At 39.9% G+C, this 13,406-nt stretch overlaps 1 protein-coding gene across 3 annotated transcripts in view; it reads left to right on the top strand.

Annotated features, from left to right (window-relative positions):
* Window positions 1-13,406, top strand: part of atp13a3 (ATPase 13A3) — a 56,543-nt gene that overhangs the window by 6,969 nt on the left and 36,168 nt on the right. The window lies entirely within an intron of this gene.

The raw sequence follows: 13,406 nt of genomic DNA, 5'->3' as shown, positions 1-13,406 counted from the left end.
AAGTCGGGTATTTCTGATTTTACAGACAAGATTCCACTGTAGCTGATTCAGTAAAGTCCGTTAAGCTGAGGGTTTATTGTATAGTGTTATTGCACTGTTTTCATTGTTTTAAATGGAATAATTTAACTGTACTGCCATGTGTTTCCGGTCTATGACATGTGGATAAACAGTGGAGAGATGTTATAGCAAAGCTGGGGCAATGTAGATGTCGGGTTTCTTGGAAAGCTAGAATTCCATCAAGGATTCTCCAGGGGTTTTGTGCCATCTCAGTTATACACTGTATTTCACACTGCGGGAAAAATCAGTTCTGCCACGTAGTAACAGTTGCAGTATAATGTCTTGAATAGGAGTAGTAAGTAATGTTTCGTCTCGGTTCTCTAGGAAATAAGGCTGTGGCTAAATCTTTTCAGAAAGAATCAGGCATATTACGAGAATTACCTAATCAGTAACCGGACTCTCCCAAGTTCTTCAACAGATTACTGGCTGGAAAACATCCAAACCAGCCTGCTTTAAAGAGCAGTACTGTATATATGCATGCTTTCCTGTTCTTTTGCACTTCCATTAGTCTGTATAATTTTTGTTCTTGTTAAAGTTGACTTTACCATTCCACCTGTTCCATCAAAACATTCCGTCTTCAAAAACCCACGAGTGAGAGGAAGTTGGAGAGTACGCTTATTGTGCCCCAAGTATGAAATTGAATTGTTTGCCTTGCAAAAGGACCTGACATGCACTTTTGGGATGTCTTTGATCGATATTAAAACAAGTAGTTATTTTGTTTCAGTCGTTAGCACAGTTCATTTTGTTAGAACAGCTAATAAACCATTAGCCCTAGGTGTTAAAGAGAAATAGTGCTGCCTTGGTCTTCTCATAATAATAAAGACTGCAATATTAAAAGTATTTCTATGCGCTGGTCTCAGAGTGTGGTCAGTCTGTGCCATCTGGTGAGAATTACAGTATACACAGAGCCATGCTAATAGCAGATTAGCCTCCTTGTGCCACTTTCTGTGTATTCACTCCTGGTTCTGTGGCCCATATAAGTTCTTGAAGCTGAGGGTAAATTGATCTGTAAAAGCTTCCTGGCAATGTTCATATAATAATAATAAACTGTGTAGGTAAATGACCTGCATAATGAAGACGTTTGTAAATAATCTTTAAAATTGTCACCACAACTTCAAGAATAGCTTGACCTCTTATCCAAAGACGTTTACGGACTCACTAAATGGATTTTAAGAACACAGTGATTTCAGCTTTTTCATGAATGGTTAGGTTAATTCATAATAACTGAAGTTTTTTTTTGGTGTTTCGGTATAAGCCCTTAAGATATCAAATAAATTGCACATTTGGCCTGTCAAATCAGCACCTGAGAGCTACCGGAATGTGAAGCAATGAAGGAGATACTTGAGGGACTGGTCCTTTCATTGCTTATTTGAATTGACAGGTAGCCTGAGTGTTAAAATTAGCAAACTGGCAGTTCTTCAGCAGAGAGTTACATCTGTGTCCTCATTCTGGTAAGCCCAAGCTGACTTATCTTAGCAGTTGTAATGCAATCAAGACCTCGTGTGTGGGTCTTCTAGCCTCGGGTGAAAGTGCTGTGTTTTGGTTTGGAGACGCTTGCGATATCGTCCCGTTTTGAGGGCGAGATGGGCAGGAGGCAGTGAAGAGGTGGTGTGTTGCTGTCAAGTTCACTTAAAAAGGTAAACTCCTTAGTAAATGCTATTACTCCTTTCTTACAGGGGTATGTGTGTGCTTGAGAGGCTGAGACATTTCTGAGATGTTTCTTGTTACTTTCGATGTTTTTTTCGGTCTTTATAGTATGAAACAGCTTCCTCCTTGGCAAACACTGACATATCGGTGGTTATGCAGATGAGATTTTTTTGTATTCAGCTCGTATTTCATGCAAGTCCAGGCTCTGGCAAAAACCAGTCCGTGGAACTGCAGAATAATTCCCGGCTGTCATGTGCCATGAAAACATGACTCTCTAATTGTACGCCACCGCTAAACAAAATAGCGCTAATGGGCTGCCAGGGAGTGTACAACAGAGCCCTTTTCTTCCTGTGTGACCTAAGTAGTATTGTAGTTCTGTGAGTGCTGGTGTTTGCTGCAGTGAGTGTGGGCTTCAGCTGTAGACAGAAGCTTATGTGGTGCCCTGTGTAGCTAATGATGCCTCTTGCTGATACAGGAGCCACTGCCCAGATAGACATGAAGCCATTTGTTTCCTATAGAAAGTGTAAGAAGGGATGGGATATTTGTATCTTTATCCTGGTGAAAGTAAATCATTGCTATTTGTACATACAAATAAAAAAAAAACAGATTATATAATTAGAAGAAATGGGGAAATAATTAAAAGATATTTAGTAGAAAAGATGAAAAATATTAATTCTCCAAGGGAACAATGGATTTATTGTACTTCTTTGTTGAAATATTTTTTTTTCCTTTTCTTTTTCTCTTCCCCTTATCTGCATATTCGGTTTTGTTTCGCTGTTGCAAATTCCCACTGCAGTTGTAGATAGTGTCAGAAATGGAGAGCCTCGCGTCTCTGGGCTGTGAGGAGGTTTGGCAAGGCTAGACCTCACTGATTTGTTCAAAGATGGCACGTTGCAACAGAAAGTCCACCAGTGCTGACGCTGGAGTTGTGGTGAGAAATATCCTGACATGGTGCAAGTCTCTTTGAAGACCAGATACTGTTTGTCCTTGAAGCCCTGGGGCTCCTCTGGCCAAAGAGAAACCATTCTGGTCATTTCTTTGTGGTTTACCTCCTACAAGGCCAGAAGAAACCATCTTTATCCTGGGCTGGAGACATGGTAAAGTGCTGTCGACAGAAGACAAGCAACTGTGAAATGCTGGATGACAGTGCAAATCAGAAAATACAGCTTATGCCAAAAGGGCAGTTTAAATAGTTGTTGGAAAAAGATCAGCAGTGTATAACATTTCTTTGAGCAGTGGTTTCATTTGTAGTGTCACTTCCTTTTTTTAACTTAAGTGACCTTAATCATATTGGGAAAAAAAAAGTAGTTTTCACAGCAAGTAGGCTCTGTTTTAACAATGTCATGAGAGCATGTAGCTACAGTGCTTTTTAGAGTGATTTTGATTTTAAAAAATGTTTCTGTTGCTTCCTATCAACTAGGCACTTAAAATATTGGATTCTAAAGATTTTTTTGTAAGATGCAATGGCCAATTAAAAATCCAATTTAACTAAGACTTCAGCTTTTATTTGCTTGTTGTTTGTGCTCATTCAGTTTAATAACATAATTGACCTTTTTTTTTAGTAAAGCCATTTTTGATTTGCATTTCCAGCTTTTCGTTGCAAAGAAGGTCCAAACTCACAGTTATTATTTAGGCCCACTTAAGAAGCCCATTTTAGAAGCTGAAAAAGTTGAGGAACATCTGATTAAACTACTGGTTTATTGAATGTTTCTGTTGAGTACCCAAAAGCTCAGCTGGAATGCAAAGAGCTGGTATTGGGATAGCTGGGACCAAGATTGGGAAGCTCTGATTTAAGACTTTTAAAACAATGTTCCCTTGAATGGACTCTTCTATTTGAAATCTAGAATATTTTTATACTGTTGCTGAGTGTGGGTGTAAAGAAATTTGAACATCTTCCTATTAGTTACACAGAAAAGTATTTAGCTCATGCTTGCTTGCTGTTTGTAAAGGATCTAGAAATCTTTCTCCAGTGTGCCTTATACAGTATGTGTCATATCTAAACCCTGTAAGTGGGAAACACTGAAATGATTTTGAGTTCGCCAGAGTTGTCTCTGCTTCTTTTCTTTCCGAGTTCCATTCACCTTTCTGTATTACAGTTCTAAAAGTTACATTGATGGTATTTAATGCAATATGATCATTTAGAATAGGAGACACCTGTTAGGCATTGGCCGAGAGATGAATGACACACTTGCAGTTAACACAGCGGACATCCCCTGCAAAATGATTGGTTATTTCGTCAATTATTTTGTCAATAATATCAAACTAATTCGCACCCTTCATGTATCAAGAATAAGGAGTGTTTTTTTTTTTAGCATTTGCTGCTACTTAACAAGCGTTTAGTGATAAAGTTGGGCTACATATTATATAGGTATCATCTGTCCTTTAGTGATCCATGGTGTTCTACAGCTGCTTTAATTTCACTTCCAGTGCTGACCTTCTCGACTTTAGCTGAAGGTTTCCCAGGCCTGAGTGCTGTACTGTTGCTAATCCAAAAGCATGTGGGCCGACTTAGACCTCTGCACTGTTCTATCCAGATTTATTTACTGGTTTCCAGGCAGTGAATATTTGGGATTTTTTTCTACCCATTTTTGAAACTGCTGGAGCTTGGGGACCAGGTGGCTTGGGAACTTCATTCCAGAGAGGTGGCCTGGGATAGACAAGCCATCAAGCTGTAAAAAGAATCTGGCTCTTGTCAACTAAGATGGCACATTGACATACCTTTTTGAAACTCCTGTCCAAATATTCTTTTGAAAACAGATTGAGTTGAAACACTGTAGACTGTGAAAAGCAATGAGATGAGGACAAACATAATCTATACACAATTAAAGCCTAGAGTGACTTTAATTCAGACATGTACATTCAACTAAACAACAATCTTATATCACCTAGCATTCATTAATGGAAAGCAAAACGCATGAAAGGAAGCAATGAAGCCTGATTTGCTATTATTATCCGTTCTTTTTCATGAGCAAGATTTGGGAGACATGTTTTGTGAACGGTAATTCCTCGCATGCGATCATGTAGGCTGCATTCAATTTCATTTTCAGTTCTTTAAAGTCTTTCTTGGCTGTTTTTTTTCACATGGCACAGCCAGGGCTAAAGGTGTCTGCTCTGGGGCACCCTTCGCAATTACACAATCACGAGCTTCAATCAGTATGCTTCTGACTCTCTCCCTGTTTTTTTTTTTTTACTGTTTCTTTTTTGAAATTTAATTTGATTTATTTTTATATAGCGCCTTTCTCTACAAGGTTGCTCCAAGGCGCTTATGATTTGTCCCTTTCAAAAACTCAGGTTTCCCTGCAACTTCCTGACTAGCTTTAGAGCAAAAGTTGCAACACATCATTTGTTTAACTTTGTCATACCTAAGCCAAGCAAATTCCTGAAGTCACGAAATGCCGTTCAGACCTGTTGACGGATGAATCAAACTCTTTTAAAAAAAAGTGTAATTTTATGCTTCCCCATTGTTAGCAGGTCAGCTAGCGTGTGGAGCGTTTGCAGTGGCCTGTGTTCTAGCACGTAGCTTCTTAGCTTGCTACCTTTTAACCAGAAGTCACTGCGGTGCGCTGTGATGAGGACGTAAGGGCTTGCACTCTTAAGATGGAATTGAGTCACGCCTCTTCACCTGATGAAATTTGACCACAGATTAACACAAAATAATGTTTTGGTGTCGATCGCTAATGGCGACGGGATTTGAAATTATTGTTGCAAATTCTTATTTTTTGTGATGAAGGGACGCAAGTCTGGGACTTGGTAAGTAAGGGACATTTCAGTCGAGCCTGGAGCCATGTATAGTCGGACATCTGTTTTGTAACGCAGACTATGTCACGCTCAGCTTGTGGTTTGGACTGATTCCTGTGGGGAAGCACCTAACCTTTTTTGGTGTGTCACAGTCGAGTTAAGATATCCAGCCTTGTTACACTCCAGACCTTACAGCAGTCATACTAATAGCACCAGGATGTATATACATATGGTACCCGAATAAACCAGGATTGCTGGCAGGCCACCATTTCTTTACTCTGTGGCTGATACTTGATCTGGACTTCTGACGCCCTACTGTTTAAAACACCTTGCCCAATTAACTCCAAATCTCCAAATCTGGATCTCTCTAGGGAGGATATCCTGCTACTGTTCCTCCATATATGAAGATGACCCCCAATCTTTTCTCATACTTCAACTTGCCTTTGTCTTGGCAGACCACATGAATGAACAAAACTGTGTCTAACTGCACCCCGTTCATTTCTGTGATCTTTTTCATGCCCGCGGTGGCTCAACCGCTGCTTGGCGAGATGTGGCTGCTTCGCTGTTGAACTCCACACTTGAGGGAGAAGGTCAGCCTGATAATGGCAGGGTTTACACGTGGTGAAATGGTGCTTCTGCATGAACCATGATGATGGCCTAACTGACTGCCATTTTGTTTGCAGAATTTCAAACTGCCATTGTCTTGCAAGCAGACCTATTTCAGAACTACACACCACAAGTGGCACCATTCCTCGATTTGCTTGGTGAAACATGACCCCCAACCCTTACCTCTTCTTCTATAAAAGGTCTGACCCATTAACTCAAAGCTGTGAAAAGTATAATGCTAGTAACGAAGAAGAATGTGTGTGAGAGTGGGGGTACATGCAAAACCAAGATGGTTGCCAGACCTCCATTTCTCTTTCTTCGTTCCTGCTAATTTCTGCTGTTAAAAAAACTAATTAGTTTACTAATATTGTTTAAGTAGGGACTTGTCTTCAAAACTGCTTGCATTTTTTTAGATAATTTTAACTTAACACAGTTAAGTGAAAGGATTTGACTCCTCTTGGCAGAATTATTCTTTGCGACTCTGAACTCCTGAAGGAACAGTTTCTTCTGTTTCCAGAGATAAAATGTTCAGATTATATTGATTAGTTTCCATATTTTATGTCCTGACTTCAGACTTCAGGGTCACCTACCACCAAAATGACTTTCATTAAAATGAGTGCAACAGCAAGCAAGAGCTGGATTATAACCCTTTATCTGGCAAAATAAACTGACAATTACTGGAACTGAGCAACCATATGGCTTTTTTTGTAACCTGACTGGCACTTGTGCTCAAGCTTAATTATCGTCTGTGAGAGAGAAAATCATGTGGTAGGAGGTAAGTTCATATAAGAGGGTATGTGTGTTTAGAACTGACTGAGCTTTATAATGGAACCATTTAAATGCGTGGTAATCCTGAAGTTTTACATCTAGCATTATAGTGTCAACTATAGTTAGAGGATCTTATGAGAGTTTAACAAACTCTCCTAGAGTTTGTTAAAGTCTCCCTGATTCACATTGCCCAATTCAGATTGGTGTTACTTCTTTTGTTTTTGTTTTTTATTCAAGACATCCTGGTCATGTTGCGTTTAAGGTTGTGCTCTGGGATTATAGTACGAAGGTAGGTTTGGGAACATGCTGATCATTACACCATTGCTAACTAGCAAACTGGAGTAAAAAGGAAGATGAAGACACTCAAGGTGTCCCAGGGGTGATCAGCTGTTGACTCACAGTAATTACTACCTTAAGAGAGCACTTACCCAAGCCTGTTTCACCCTTGAACTTTGACCTGGGTCACAGTACTACCCAGATGTGAAGTGGACTCAGTGTGCAGTTTCACCAGTTAGGGTTGACACAGGCTTGAAGGGGGAGGAACCCTGCAAAAATCCTGGACTAAGTTTTCACCTGACCTACCATTTTGAAAGCCGTTTATTACGAAGACTTCCATTAAACTCTGCTTTCATGAATCGCCAGCCCACGTGTAGATAAATCCAAGTGATTCAGCATTGCGCCATTTTGCTTTGCTGAGCTAGAGTTTGGCACATTGTCTTCTCAGGCAATGCTTTAAAGAAAAATGGAGATCACACTCTTTTGGGAAGCTAAACATTTGCCGGGCCTGATTTGGGTATCATGTGGTCCACCAGAATATATCCACTGTACATTCCCCTTACTCGACCCCAATCCCCCATCTCGTCAGGTGGGTTCTTGCTGACCAGCTGGACCTGGGTGGACGAGATGGCGTGTGTGGAAGGGGCAGCAGTGCTTTCATCTGTTGTTAATTGTTAACGTAGTCTAGGATGAACACAGCGATATCCCGTGTACAAAGCATGCTTACATTATGCTTTCATCAAGAAGGGATGACTAAATAATAATAATAATAATAATAATAATAATAATAATAATAATAATAATAATTGCTTAGGAACAAGTAATAGGTTTATTCCATGCTGAAAAAAAAGAAGAAAGAAAACACAACATTTCGGCTGTGGAGCCTTCTTCAGGTGTGAGCTCACTGTAAATTCAAAACTGTAAATTTGAAGTAAAAATGAAGCAGGCCATTTTAAACGTCCGTGCAAATGATGTGGCGTTCATCTGTAATTCTGTAATGAATTCAGATGTTTGGAGTCCCTTTAGTATTTTGCCGAAGAGACAGGCAGTTGTCATGTCAAACCCCACACAGTGAAAACGGTGGCAGACGGCGGCTGCCGCCCTGTCCTCGTCTACATCGTGCGCGGCTCAAGCCGTTTGGTAGCGTCTGGGAGATACCTCGTGTTGGTGGCTGGCGTGGATGCGGCCTGTCGAGCCGTTTTAATAGGAATTTCGATTTGGCCTGACTCGTGTGACCTGTAAGTGGTCTTTTCTGCTGCTGGTTTTTTTTTTTCCCCACGCCACACAAAACCGTAGCGGAGAAAAAAAGGGGCTCTGCTGCAAGAGCAGCCTCCGGGGCCGCGAGGAAACATCCACACCGCTGGGCTAACGGGAAAAGTGAATAAACAGAGGCCCAGATCAACGGCACGGCTGGGGAGGTGACAGTATTTGGTTGAACTGCGGCGAAATGAAATGCCCAGGGTCTCAAGCCAACGCAAATAATAAGAAACAGGGGGGCTAAATGCCCTGAAGTCCTCGACAAGGAAGCAGTTTCTTCTGTTGAGTTCATGGGTTCCACTTTTGTTGTGTTTATGTAAAAGATTCCTCTGTCGTGTGATCGGGGAAGAGTTGCCTACTAGACAGGAATTTTGACTAGCGGCTATATGAATGGTTTGTGGCACCAGTAAGAGGGCAATTTAGGTCCGTGTGCAAGGAATCGGAAAACAAATATGCCGCTGTGTCATGGTGGCACCAGTATTCTCTATGTCTTTAAGAGCCCTCTGTCTGAATAATTGATAAGTCAGCTTTGTTGGTGTGAAGCCAGGCTCTCTCTGGTCAGATGTGTTGTTCTGTATAGTGTATTTAAGAGTAACATAATAATTAACCAAAATGTCCTGGGTTTGTGACTCTTAAGAAATTATTTCAGCGTAAGACTTTGTTCTGTCCTGGCACAGATAAGAATAATATGCAGAATGAATATCTTCAGAGCAAAGTCCAGCACCAAGAAAGAGACTTGTCCTGACAGGACAACATTTCATTACAAGAGGCTTTTGGTTTGCTTACCATGACTGCCTCTCTACTATAGCCTTAAAGCTATCGCATAAGCCTTCTTTTTAGGCAATTTCTAGATTTCCGTGTGCTCTGGACTGTTGACTATTTCTCCCTGTAAAATAAAAAGAATAAGAGATGAATGAGAGGAAATGTGTTAAGGAAAATTATTGACATGTAAATGTTTTGAACCCCGCTGCCAAACCCAGTGCAAAACAATTATAATGCTACAACTCTGACAAAATCTTATTTTTTTTTATGTGGGACAGCTAGGTACCGTAACTTGCTTAGTCTTATCTCATAGCCTAACCTCTTCTATGCTACAGGGTACAAACACACATCGCAACAGCTACACTAAGGCTTCTTATATTGGGAAATTAAGGAGCAGTTCAAATGCATGTATACAGTATTTATTTATATGTGCACAAATAGCCCTTTATTGATTGTGGTGCAATGTTTAGAGGAGTAACAGAGTTGACATTTTCATTTGAAAGAAAATTTACAGTTTATTGCTGATGTACTGATTTTACAAACTGTAAACTTTGTAGCTTATATTGCTGCCATCAATGAAGCCATTCATCTGTTTCTCATGACTCAGGGAACATTCTGATTGGTTGATCAAGGATATGGCAACATTCTGCCTGCAGTGGTTGTCAGCTGATGAGAAATGTGGAGGAGGTGAGGGTTCCTGGTTTGATAGATACCTGTATTCATGGCTGGCCTCGCTGGTTTAGTGTTTTGAATCCAGCATGTATGTGTAAAAGCCACAGAACAAAAGAACTGAGAGGTGGTTCAGATTCATGGCTGGGACTGATGAGAAAAATAAGAAAAGACACTTAACCTTAAAATCTCAATGTGGCAAATTCTGGGCCAAGGTCAGACGATCCGTGTTATACTGGGCATATTGTGTTCTGAGTGTGTCCGGGAACAAAAGCCCTCATTATAATAGATTGCGATTAGGAGAGGAAGTGATAAAGAAAGCGTATTGAGCTGAAAGCATGGATACGGCAAAGTACTTTTCCTCCGAAAGTTTCCATGAATTCTTGCTAATGGCATTATGTCATGCTTATTGTTAACTATGCGGAACATGGCTTTGAAGGGGGTACGATTGTTCTTACACTGTCTTCGAGTAATGCAAGTAACTGAGGTTTGCTTTGGGCTCTTTGAAGGTTTTGGTAGTCTTCCATCTTTTTATAAGGCAAAACACTTTTTGGAGTGCGGCTTTTTGCGTTTTCTGATGTAGGAAGGTTCCAGAAAGGTTGTTTCAGTGAGTGCCGGATCTTGAGGTTGAGCCACTGGATCTGTGCGTCCTCTGCCGGTTGAGTCCTGGGACAATGGGGAGCCACACATGACGAAATTCTAACTGCGCAGTGGGCACGTCCATCCACCACTCTCTTACCACTTCATCCAGTCAAGGGTGGGAACCTTTGCTGGCCAGCTTAACGGGCGCTTGGCGGGGTACACCCTGGGCAGGACACCAGTCTGTCGCTGGGCACAACCAAGTGCATGTGCAAAGTAGAATGTGAATGAAAGAAGTCTTGTTTTACTGGAATAATTTTGATTGAGGAGAAGAAATGACTGGAAATTCACTCAAACCACTTGTTTTTGTTGCTTCCCTTATGACAGCAGAGGCTGTTTAATTTATAAGTCTGGGTTTCGTAAAATATATCCAAATCCTGGATGACACCAGTATGCTAAAATGGGCATATAATTGTCTTCAAAACACTTGATTTTTCATTCTGTTTTTTATATTGTAGGTCTTAAGCCCACTATGGGTTGGCACAGTCAACTAATCCTTTACCAAATCAGACTCTCCATAATATATAGTATTTTCTTCATAAATCAAGAGCATGAATTATAAGCGACCATAAAATGAAAATAGATTTGGGGATGCAAATACCTGCAATATCGATCCACTGAAGTAGTGTATGGCTTAACCATTTTGAGAAATCAGATCTGCTGTATATTTTGTGCATTAATTCTCTGTGGAATAATGACTTCTTTCTCTTTGTAATAAATATGTTCAAATACTGTTTAATTGTACAGTATTGACTATTGTGCTTCAACTGTAACATATTTTTTTTTACCTTTGAGGTTTCAAGCTAGTATCGGGATTTATTGCCAAGTCAGGCGTTTTCCTGGAGGAAGTGAATAATATTTGTATTCACTTCAGTGATATGATAAGGAAGACAATACTAATCAAATGACATGCAACAATAGCAATAGAGAAGTGCAAGAGAGAAAGAACTATTTATAATTCAGACAAGATCATATCAGGGGCTTTGTCTGGGGCCTTTCATTTTCCTGAAGGAGAAAAACTTGCAACATTGAATTCTACTTAGGACTTTGTCCATTTTCTGTGTAACTCCTGATTTATATTTCATTCAAAGGCTTTGGCAAAAAAGAGACCTATAGCTAATACACTTACTGCTGAAAAGTCAAGCTTTTTATTTATTTTTTTTAGACTGGGGAGCAATCCATCCCACTGAAGCTCTTTGACCTGCAAAACTGATTGATCACTCTCCACAAACTACAGTATTTAACAAGTATCTTCTTTTATCTTATACAGGTCCAATATCAGTGTGATGTATTGACCTGCGTCAGGTTAAGAAATGAAATATCCAATATTACAAACCACCCTTTGCTAGTCTTCATCAGGAATGATTTTTTAAAATTGTTTCAGAAGTGCCTTTTTCTTGCATATGTCATAGTAAAAGAACTCATCGAGGTTATGTGAAGCCCTGAGACAGGCGGACGCAAAATTAAAAAAAAAAATCTTTGCAGCCTTATATTCCACTGTGTCCTTTTGTAATAACTGGTAGTTTCACTTTGATCGGAGGACTGGTTTGTGTGCTGTGTTCATGGAAGAGATCATTGGGGTAAAAACCTGTATCTGAGAGCATAGAGGCTTTGGAGTAACATTAGGGTTAGACTAACAATTGCTCAAACCCTTATTGAATTAGTCAAGATGGGGTGTTGTAGTTGTGCTTCCAATTAGCTCACATAATTAGAATGAACGGGCTATTTATATTTTTCGAATTAGAGCATATCATGTGACAAAGATTCAGAGTATGTATGTAACGTGTCTTGTTTTTTCAGCTAAGAAAAAAAAATGGAAGAAATACGATTTTGTTGCCAGATTTTTTTCCCTCAGTTTTTGTTTTCACATTCTAGTTCTCAAAAGGAAAGACAAAGGAACAGACAAAGCTTAGTGAACAAGTTGATAGCAGACATGATATGGTTTGCCAGTATGACCTAACCTCTGTGGTAATTGCATGTGTGACAGGAGTTAAAGAATACTTTTAGAAAACTGAAGCACCTAATTTGGGAATACTATAGAAAGGCAGTTTTGCTAGAATCGGGAAAATATCAGTGTTGGAAGTCACTCAGACACATGGATCATGTGAAAGAAGAATGTACTGAATACCGGTTGTTCTATTTGGCTAGCTACAAAGTAATGATTAATACTGAAAATGTTACTTTTTATTCATCATCTTTTTGTGAAAGTGTCTGACTTGTATACATGGCATCAACAGAAACTATACATCTCCAACAAGTTTTACAGCAACTTAGGACATAGGACTGCTTTTTGTAATAGTAGCACTGACATTTTGTTGAACATGTTTGTTCAACAACAGATTACCATCAATAAGGGGTCATCTGATAATGTCACAAATTAGAATTATCTGTGCCCACAGTTAAAAGCAGTACAAACTGTACACCTGGTGCACCAGGTTGTGTCTAATGGGATTCTTTCCCATTCACCTACTGTAGCTGTTACAGTACGTGAGCAGAAAAAGGGTGTGTGTTGTGTGCTGGATTCATGTTACATTGGGATGAAAATGCAGGAAAGGTTAGTCTTAGGTGTCAATGAGTTCCTTTGGACAGGCTTGACATTTGACAGGTTAAAACCCCTCATCACCTGTGCCCAAACAACACCCTCACTAATGAAGTGATGAGTTCTTATACTTGAACGACTGACTGCTGTATATCACAGTTCGTCATGAATGATCAATTGGTCAAAATGCCACAAAAAGCCTTTACTCACTATTTAAAATCCATGTTCTTTGTTGTTCTAAAAATACACTTTACAGGGCCTGGAAATCAGCGTGGATTTGCGAAAATCTGACATTTTCTGAATTGCTTCCACATTCCTGCAATATTCAGCATGGGAAAGTGCTGTAGATGTTTGAACACTGTAAGTGAACATATTCCTCACTCCCCTTGATAAAGTGATTAATCAACAGCCATTCTGGTGTTAAAGTGCACTGAGTGCTGAAAATGTT

Source organism: Lepisosteus platostomus, chromosome 2 (assembly GCF_059453375.1).
Source record: "Lepisosteus platostomus isolate fLepPlt1 chromosome 2, fLepPlt1.hap1, whole genome shotgun sequence".
NCBI lineage: Eukaryota > Metazoa > Chordata > Actinopteri > Semionotiformes > Lepisosteidae > Lepisosteus > Lepisosteus platostomus.
This window is presented reverse-complemented; position numbering and strand designations above follow the sequence as displayed.